Source organism: Panicum hallii, chromosome 1 (assembly GCF_002211085.1).
Source record: "Panicum hallii strain FIL2 chromosome 1, PHallii_v3.1, whole genome shotgun sequence".
Classification (NCBI taxonomy): Eukaryota; Viridiplantae; Streptophyta; class Magnoliopsida; order Poales; family Poaceae; genus Panicum; species Panicum hallii.
The window spans coordinates 39,176,542-39,185,782 of NC_038042.1; positions in this window are offsets into that span (position 1 = coordinate 39,176,542).

Genomic DNA, 9,241 nt, shown 5'->3' on the forward strand with positions numbered 1-9,241 from the left:
ATCGCGAGGATTACAACCAGAACCCACACTACTACACTAGCTGCGAAAAGAGAATCATCAGAGTCTTGCGCCATGCGGAATCCAACGGTGGCCTCAACCACAGGCAAGACTGGGTGCAGGACGAAACCCTACTCGTTGTCTTCGGGGACGTAGTCTGGGTCTTCCACTGTAAAAGTATGAATGGGGTGAGTACAAACGTACTCAGCAAGTCCAATCACACCCACAGAAGGGGGGGGGTATAATAGAATTTAATGCACAGGATAATCCAAGGATAAGGTTACGGTTCATTTGCGGAAAACACAGTTATATGAAGGGGTTCGTTTTAAAAGCACTTTTCAAAACAGGTTTTCTTATACCAAGGAGCACACAGTGTTGATCCACACAGGATCCAGGTTTGAAAATGCTACCGGACTCCCCGTCCGCCGTAGCTCACGGCACAACTGCCGGACACCTTCCAAACGACTCACACCAGCCCATCCATTCCCAGAGATAAACACTAGTTATGTGACCACACCATAACTTGCCCAATACCGTGGGCACGGCTATTCGAATAGATTTTCAACTCTGCAGAGGTGTGCAACTTTACCCACAGGTGGGGTACCACAGCACGAACACCTTAGTGCCGGTGCAGATCCCATCAAAGCCCTTACCCACCTTAGCTAGACCTGACTAGCCACCACGGGATCTATCAAGGGGTCATTCGACCTATCACCGAGGTTTAACCGAGGCATAAGTCACACAGAGCTTATCCCGTCTCCTTGATCACCCATTGCTCCCAGCTCTCCTGATGGCTATCAGACTAACTAGTGGGGTTAGGCCAAGCCGTTGCCCATACAACGGTCAAGTGGTTTGCACGACAGGAAGCTAGGTGAGACGACACATCAACTCGGTCCTTAGGGGTGACAAGATGGATATCTCCCCTCCACGCTCAACCACATAGGTACGAGCACACCAACGGCAATTCACACAGAAATGCCATCCATCCCGTCCGACTCGTTTCTCAAGTCCACATTTTATCCCTTCCCACACACACACGTTTTCTTTATAAAAATCAGGTGGTCAAGGTATGGTTATCTCAAGCAAGGGTGGCTATCCTACCATGTTTTCAACACACAAAACCATGCAGTTTTTATAAAACAGGCCACTGGGCTGTGTTTATAAAAACTAGGACAGAAACATGCATCAAAGGGCGGAATTGAACTTGCCATCGTCAAACCCTTGCGGGAGGTCCTGATCGAAGCACTGTCCTTCGGGTTCGGGGTCGCAGAACTGGTCCTCAGTTGCTTGGTCGCAGTCGGGAACCTCTTCGTTCACTCCGCGTCCTACGACGCAAACAAACAGACACACAATCAGGCGAAAGAACTAAAAGCTTTTATCGTTGGGCTTGAATCGGGAATAATTTAGTTACGGAGTTAGGGGTGATATCTTTGGGTGGTTTCTTAATGGCATGGCTAAAACTATACTAGAAGTGGAGTGGTAAAGTTTCGGGTCAATCGGAGGTCGTTTCGCACATAAAATGACGAGCTAAAGAGGATTCGGGTGGTTAAACAGGGCTCCAGGGATTTATTCGTAAGTATCTGGAGGGGACAAGGGCCTATTTGCAATTTCTAGAAATACGCAGGACACATTAAAGGATATCGAGTGTAATTAGGTTTACGTGGTGGAGGGACTTGGTTTGAAATAATAAAAAGAGTGAGGTTTCTTTAGCAAAAGAAGTAACTAAAGAGGGGAAGGGGTCCTCTTGGGAAATACAGGAAGAGGGGGGGGCTATGGGCAAAACGCCCTTCTCCTTCCTCTCCCCCGTGCAAAACAGAGGAGGGGGAGACAGGGCGCCGGCGGCGGCCCGATCCGGCCGGCCAGGGCACGGCGGCGGCCCAGGAGTGGGGGAAAAGGGAGAGGGGCGCGTGGGGATCCCATCCCCGGCCTCACCTCGGGCCGGGATGGCGTGTGCAGGCGGGGCGACGAAGGCCGGCGGCGGCGGACGCAGGGGCTCGGCGCGGCAGCGTTGAGGGCTAGGAGGGGGGAGGCCAGGTGTGCGGCGGCGGTGGTGGGGAGTTGGGGGTGCCCCTCGGCCCCTTTTATAGGCGGCCGAGGCAGTGAGCGGCGGTGGCCGGTGAGGGGGAGCCGGCGAGCGGTGCGGGGCGCCGTAATGGCGTTCGTCCGCTTGCTCTTGTCGTGGCGCGGCGTGCGGGGCGGGTACAGGATGGCGGCGGTGTGCGGCAGCAGCGGGCGGCGCGTCAGAACGGGTGCGGCAGCGGCGGGCGGCGCGGCGTCGCGGGGTCGGGGCAGGCGCGTGCACGCGCGGTGCAGCGAGGCGCGGGCCAGAGCGGAAAAAAAACAGGAAGGAAAGAAGGAGAAAGGAAAGGGAGGGAAGGAAGAAAAAAGGAAAAGAAAGAAAAAGGGAAGGGAAGGAAAAAGAAAAGGAAAAAGGGAAAGGAAAAGAAATAGGGGAAAAAAAGAGAGAAAAGAAAAAGAGGGAGGGAGAAGTGCCGGCGCCGGTCGCGGCGGTGACCGCGGCCGGTCGGCCACGCGCGGGGGAGTGCGCAGCGCGAGGAGAAAAAGGGGTTGCGTCGGCGTTGATCGCGGAAAGTGGTCGCGCGCGAGCGGTGCGGGATGGGACGGCGGTCAAGCCCGTTGTCGGTCGAAAAGGGTTAGGGTTAGGGTTCGCGCGTGAGCGGTGCGGGATGGAACGGCGGTCAAGCCCGCTGTCGGTCGAAAAGGGTTAGGGTTAGGGTTTTGACGGCGAATGACTTTTAAACAACGCACTCTAGCACGTGATTTATTTTGGTGTATTTTCAGGGCGTCACAAACCTACCCCACTTAAATGAATCTCGTCCCCGAGATTCGGCTGGCTCGTAAATAGGTGGGGAAACTCCTTCTTTAGCGCCTCTTCGCGTTCCCATGTTGCTTCTTCTACTCCGTGTCTGCTCCATTGAACTCTGCATATCCGTACTTCGGAGTTTCTTGTCCTCCTAGTGATAGTGTCCAGAATTTTGACCGGTACTTCCTGGTATCGCAAATCCGGCTGTAGGTCTATTGTTTCCACCGGCACATGTTCTCCCTCGGGTACTCTCAAACACCTTCTTAGCTGCGAGACATGAAATACTGGGTGTATATCCGACATTTCTTCTGGTAACTCTAGTCGGTATGCCACTGCTCCGACTCTCTTCAGAACTCGATACGGCCCAATGTATCGAGGGGCTATGTGACAGTTCATGTGTTTGTAATGCTAGACTTATATTTTGATAGTGTGAAGTGTATGCTTGTTAGTGTAAAACTTTTGTGTGTTTGTGTGAAGTTCTTGAAAATCTTAAGTAAAAAGGGTATTTTTATAATTACAGAAAAATCTAGGGTTGTTTTTGTAAAATGTAATTGGACAGAAGGTAACTTCAAAATAAGAGAAGGGTGGTTTTGCAAATATATTTTTCTTAATCTACTCCCTGTAAAAATTATATATTTATCCAATAATTGTATTTAAAATGTATGTGTTGAAGTGTATAAAAAATTTTTGGGTAAAGTTGTAAAAATAAGGGTATTTATGTAATTTTATAAAAGAACAAGTCCTTTTATGCAAAATAGGTGATTTACAAAAGTAACTTTCCAAAATTACTAGGAGTAAAAAGGTAATAATGTAAGTAATCATGACTTACTTAGCAATTTGCGAATAGACCCAAGGTTATATATAATTTATACTAACAATGACAAAGATTTTATAAAATTGAAGTTTAGTCCAAGTCTTAAAATAAAACCTCATATTTTGAGTTTTGAAGTTCAAACCCTATAACAAAGTTGTAGAGCTTGAAAAGTTGTACAACTTTCATTTTGGTCACATTTTTTTTTGAGCCCTAGAACAGTGGTTAAATTTATCTTTACCAAGAGGTCCCTGCAATTTTCTAAAATTACAAATAAGTCCTCGGGAAATTCCCTTTTTCTTCCTCCTCTGGCGTTGCTCTATTTTTTGCTCTGCAACCGCCGCTGTGCCGACCATCATCACCACCTCCTGCTGCAAAGATTTTCACGTGTCCCCTCAGCAGGCAAGAGCAGCTCACGACAGCAGCCCATCCTCATCTCCTTTATCTGGCTCCCATCCTTATCCCCATTCCATTTTTTCCTTCTCTCTCTCTATCTTCTCCTCCACGCGGATGCAGAGAGCGGGCGGTCCCACGCGGGGCGCTGCGCGGCCGGCGGCGCGGCTCGGCGCAGGCGCGCGCGAGCGCGCGCTGCTCGGGCGGCCGGCCGCGGGAGGAGCGGCGGCCGGCGTGGGCACAGACGCGCGGCCCAAGCGCGCGCGGGGGCGGCCCAGGAGGAGGAAGCGCGTGGAGCGCCAGGCGGCGAGCTGCAGCGGCCGGACGCGGCCAGGCGCGAGCGGCAGCGGGAGCCGGCGGCTGGCGTCGCGCGGAGGAGCGAGGCGCGCGCGCACAGGCGCGCTGGGCGGGGCCGGACCAGGCGCACGCGGGCGTCGGGGCAAGTGGAGGCGGCGGCTCGGCGCTGCGCTGGCGGCGCGGGAGCAGCGCTCGGCCAGGCGCGGGCGAAGCCCAAGGCGGCGAGCGGAGTATGCAGGCGGGCTGGCGGTTCGGCGCACGCGTAGGCGGCGCGGCTGCGCGGCGGGCCTGGGTGAGCTACGGCCGCAGCCCGAGCGCGTGGAAGCAGGCGGGATGCAGTGGCTGACGCTGGACGGAGCACGGCCAGGCAGAGCGCAGGAGGGCGGACGGCAGGAAGGGAGCAGGCGTGCGCAAGCAGTTGGGCCGGGCAGTTCGGCTTGACGCGGAGTACGCAGGGCGGCCGTGCGCGTGGGAGTGGGCTCGGGTGAGCGGTTCCGAGCAGCTGGTGGCGGCACGGGTACAGACGCCAGGCGAGCACATAGGCTAGGCCAAGTGGTGTAGTGTAGGTGGCCGTATTCCACGTCGGGGAGCTGCAACACGAGGGGGAAATTGGAGGGCAGGTGATACGCTGTTGTTCGGGCGACGCGCGCGTGGCGCGGACGGCGGGTTGAGCGGAGGCTGGGCCGAGCACACGGACGAGCGTGCGGAGCGCGCGACGCGACCACGGTTAGGCACTGAGTGGCTCGGTTTGAGTGCGCACAGGCGCGACGCAGGAGCGGAGCTCAGGGCTCGCGATGCCGCGGCGCGACGACTCGGCACGGACCCGCACGGGGCAAACAATGGAACCGCGCGTGAAGGACGTCGGAGATCGTTGTGGAGCGAAGGCGGCGGTCAGACGTGACGAGCTCGAAGGAGCCTCTATGCAACCAAACACAACTGTAACGAGCTACAGCAGATGGAACTCGCCATTACCGCCGGTGAGAAACTGAGGGCCTTTCTACGAAGCTCTTTTATTATTTCATGTGTGCAAAGCAACTAACTTATAAAATTCGTAGGAAATGATATAAAAATCGTAAAATGTCAAATGAAGATGTTATAGAATCCTTGTGAGTAGATTTATGCAGTATGTGTATAATTTTGTATGTGTTAGTAGAAAAATCTCACTTTAGACTTTTGCTTATACTTGTTAGGGTTAAATTCGTATCTGTAGTTGTACTGCTCCAATTACAATGAATTACAATTCATTTATATAATCTTTCCAAGTTGTTGAAGAACAACATCTTTGGTAGGTTAGACATCTAGGTATGAATTTCTGAAGTTACCCGTCAGGTTTTGCTCATGTGCTGTGTAGACCTTAATGTTTATGATGTTTGGTTAACCTTCATTTATAAAGATGCTTATGCCTTTACCCTGGTTTTAATTGCAATCTTGTTAGAGCCCTTTCTATATAAAGATCCTGGTCATACCTTGTGTATCGACTACTTAGTTGATATATCTTTGTAACCAGGCTTAGCAATCGGCTATTAGTTCAGCCGATTTTCGATAGGCGTAACCCTATCGACCATGAGCCTTTTAACTTCTTCCTTATCGGCAAAAGCCCCTCGGCCGATGTTAACCACCCTATCGGTCCGATCCAATGTTAGTGCCCTAATTAACCCAGTTCAATCTAGACAACCGCGTTGGCTATACGTCAATCGGTTGTTTTGTTGGTAAAATCAAACCAATCAAACACTAATTACTTCGGTTAACACTTTAGTCAAGAGTCGGATAGGCACATTCAATAGAGAACGTATTTATCGGCTAAGCACAGCCAGTACAGCATAAGGAATCGGCTACTTATGCCGATTCACAAAATCTAACGCATGTGCACATATTAGCTCGACCGATGTTCACACTGTTGACTAGTTTACTAATGCACAATCAACTAGTTACATACCCTGATCGGCTAGCATGCTGATGTTCACAGGTCGACTAGTTTGTTAAGAATACATTTTGGCTATGTCGATGCGCATGGTGATCAACTAACCCTCCGATTTAAATAACGTATCGGCTGCACATAGTCGACGTATCGGAGATGCACACACGATCTTAGAGTTCTGTTACCCTTTGATCTAAGCCGATTCCAGTTTTCCCATAGCGGTCAAATATGGCCGGTCAATCCTTAGTTTTCCTATCCTTATCCACACACTGTTATCAGCCGATTTATCGGTTGAGAGATCGGCTATATGCTTACCGGTTACATACCCTCAACCACATCCTTTTTAGTCTAAGTCTACACTTATGGTCTCACCAACCTAGTTTAATATTAGTGTTCTGTTACACCTAATTCTTGTAACAGGTCTAACTTAGATAACCCCATCGGCTATACATCACTCAATTGTGATACTAATGTAATCCAGCCGATGCAATCACACCTAGTTACCTAAGATAACACTTAAGCACATTGTAGTTAGGCACAACCAGTGCAGAGTAGGACAATCAGCTACACAGCTGATTCACCAATCGGCTGAATACGCTGAGACCGACCGTACGGATACATAGTTTGACTAGTCTATCAATACACCATCGGCTAGTTACTCACATTAGTCAACTAGCTATGCCGATACATCACTCGACTAATTCTACCCGATGTATAAATTGGCGAATGTGCCGATACACTAAATCGGCTAGAAGGTCAAATCACTGATCGACTAGTTTTGCTAAAGCATGGATCCGCTATACTGATACGCACGCGATCAGTTAAGTACGCCGATGCTCACACAGATTAGCTAGGACACAGCCGCTTTAGGAAACATCCCTCTACTAAAGTGATCGATGATTTCATCGATCAATTAGAAAACCAGTGCACCTGTCAATCGGCTACCCAGACCAAAGTACACAACCCTAGATCAATAAGATTGTACAGTAGACACGCCTCTATTAGACACGACCAAAGCACATCAGTCAGCTAAACCTAATTCATCCTCATCGGTTAAGGCCAAGATTTATACACCAACCAATTAGATAACCAAACATGGTACCTAATGAAGTTAGTATAGATGTTTAGGGTAAACCACCCTGTTGCTTAACGTAACTAGTTAATTTAGTTAATACTCGATAAATGACTGCCCAGTGCAGGGTAGTTAGGTTATTTGTCGAAATGTAATATTCTTTTATTTGGATTGCAACTTTATCGTGAATTGAAATGAAAGTGTATGCATTCATTAAACTCCATCTTGCATATCATATAGACTCGACCACTCTCGCCGACGGAGATTATCAACTGATTTCGGAACCAGAAGGAATTTGTTCTGAAGATTCCAAGAACTTCATCGCGGAATTATCTGAAGCCCCGAACCAAAGTTCGGAAGATATTGACTTACTGACTTCAGACCCACCAATAAAGGCAAGCCCCGGACATAACCCCTACTTTATTACACTGCAACCTATATTATTTATATATCTTTATGCATTAGGTTCTTAGGAGTTGTTTGCAAACTTTAGTTGCATTGTTCCAGGAACCAATGTATTGAACACTAGAACTCGAGTCCGACTAGCTGCTATGCTAATAGGGCCGGTAGAAGTCGGGTGATTTTCTGTCACTCGCGCGATATAGGAGTTGTAATGTTTACATTCCTGTTATCACTATAAGGATGCCGGACGGGAGTTTTATGAGGTATCATGGTCAAGATGATACCCCGTCCGTGTTGTTGAATTTTGATAAGGTCGCAGTGTGTGGTAGCGGTGGCTAAGCGTTTGAAAGTACTAGCCACATGCCGTGAAATATGGTAAGCGGTAAGCTTAGTAACCAATCGGCCCGAGGAGTGGACATACCTCCCACCACATGTATTTGCTTCTTTTGGTTACTTTGTTCGACGTGTAGGCATACGTGTTGCTGGGCAACCAGGAGTACGGGTTTTGTAGTCGCGCTACAGACGTACGTCCTGCACTTTTGTAGTGCGTATGACCTGCAGTCGCTTGTGGTGGATCTGATCCACGAGTCGGAATGAAAGGTAAACGGTTGCTTCGGAACGACCCTGTGGTGTTCCAAGCGTGTGTGTTAGGTTTACCTTGCAAGGTTTGAATCTCGATTCAGGAATCGTCCGCCTCTCACGATGAATGAGACTGCTTACCCCCTTTACCACATAGAGTAACAAGAGCAACTTTGTGATTATGAAAGATGATGTTTGGTTAAAGATTCCACCATGTTTGAGTAGTTATAGGTGTTTACCTAGAATGGTTAATCCACTAGAACCTGAAAGCTAAAAGTTGAAAGTAAGGATCTACTATTTGTTGCTTTTCAGCTGAAAACTCTACCCAAATCTAAAAGCCTTCATAAGTCTAGCTACATGGCTAAGTATACCATGAGACGGGTAAGCCTTGCTGAGTATTAGTATATTCAGCCTTGCTAGTTGTATGTTTTTCAGGTGATATCTGTGAAGACCCTACTCTTCCCTTGCCTTGGCCCTGTGCTCTTTCAGATGATTGGTCCGCGGAATGGGATCCGTCCCCGGCCAGCACTGGTGATATCGAATGATGTCATGCTCGGGCTTAGCATGACATCCGTCTTGTCGACGTGCTGTAGATCATCGCGTATGTTTTCCGCTGCTAAAAATCATAGCTTAAATAGTTTGTATTGTTTTCTCTAAATTTGAAACTTTGTACTACTTTTATAAACTCTTGTAATGTAATTTCCTATAATGTAAATTATGATGGTGATTGTATCTCTGGACTCACCTTCGTGTGAGGTAACCTTATTGATCCTGTGTATCGGTGGTTTATCGGGACGTTACCCGACAGGCCAAGGGATTATACCGTTTGAAGCACGTTGGAGCCCTCGGAAGTGGACTCGCGTACTTGAGCCGGTACAATTCAGGTTGGTTCTGCCACAGCTGGTATCAGAGCTATAAGGTTACCCTGGAGATACATTTTACCTTAAA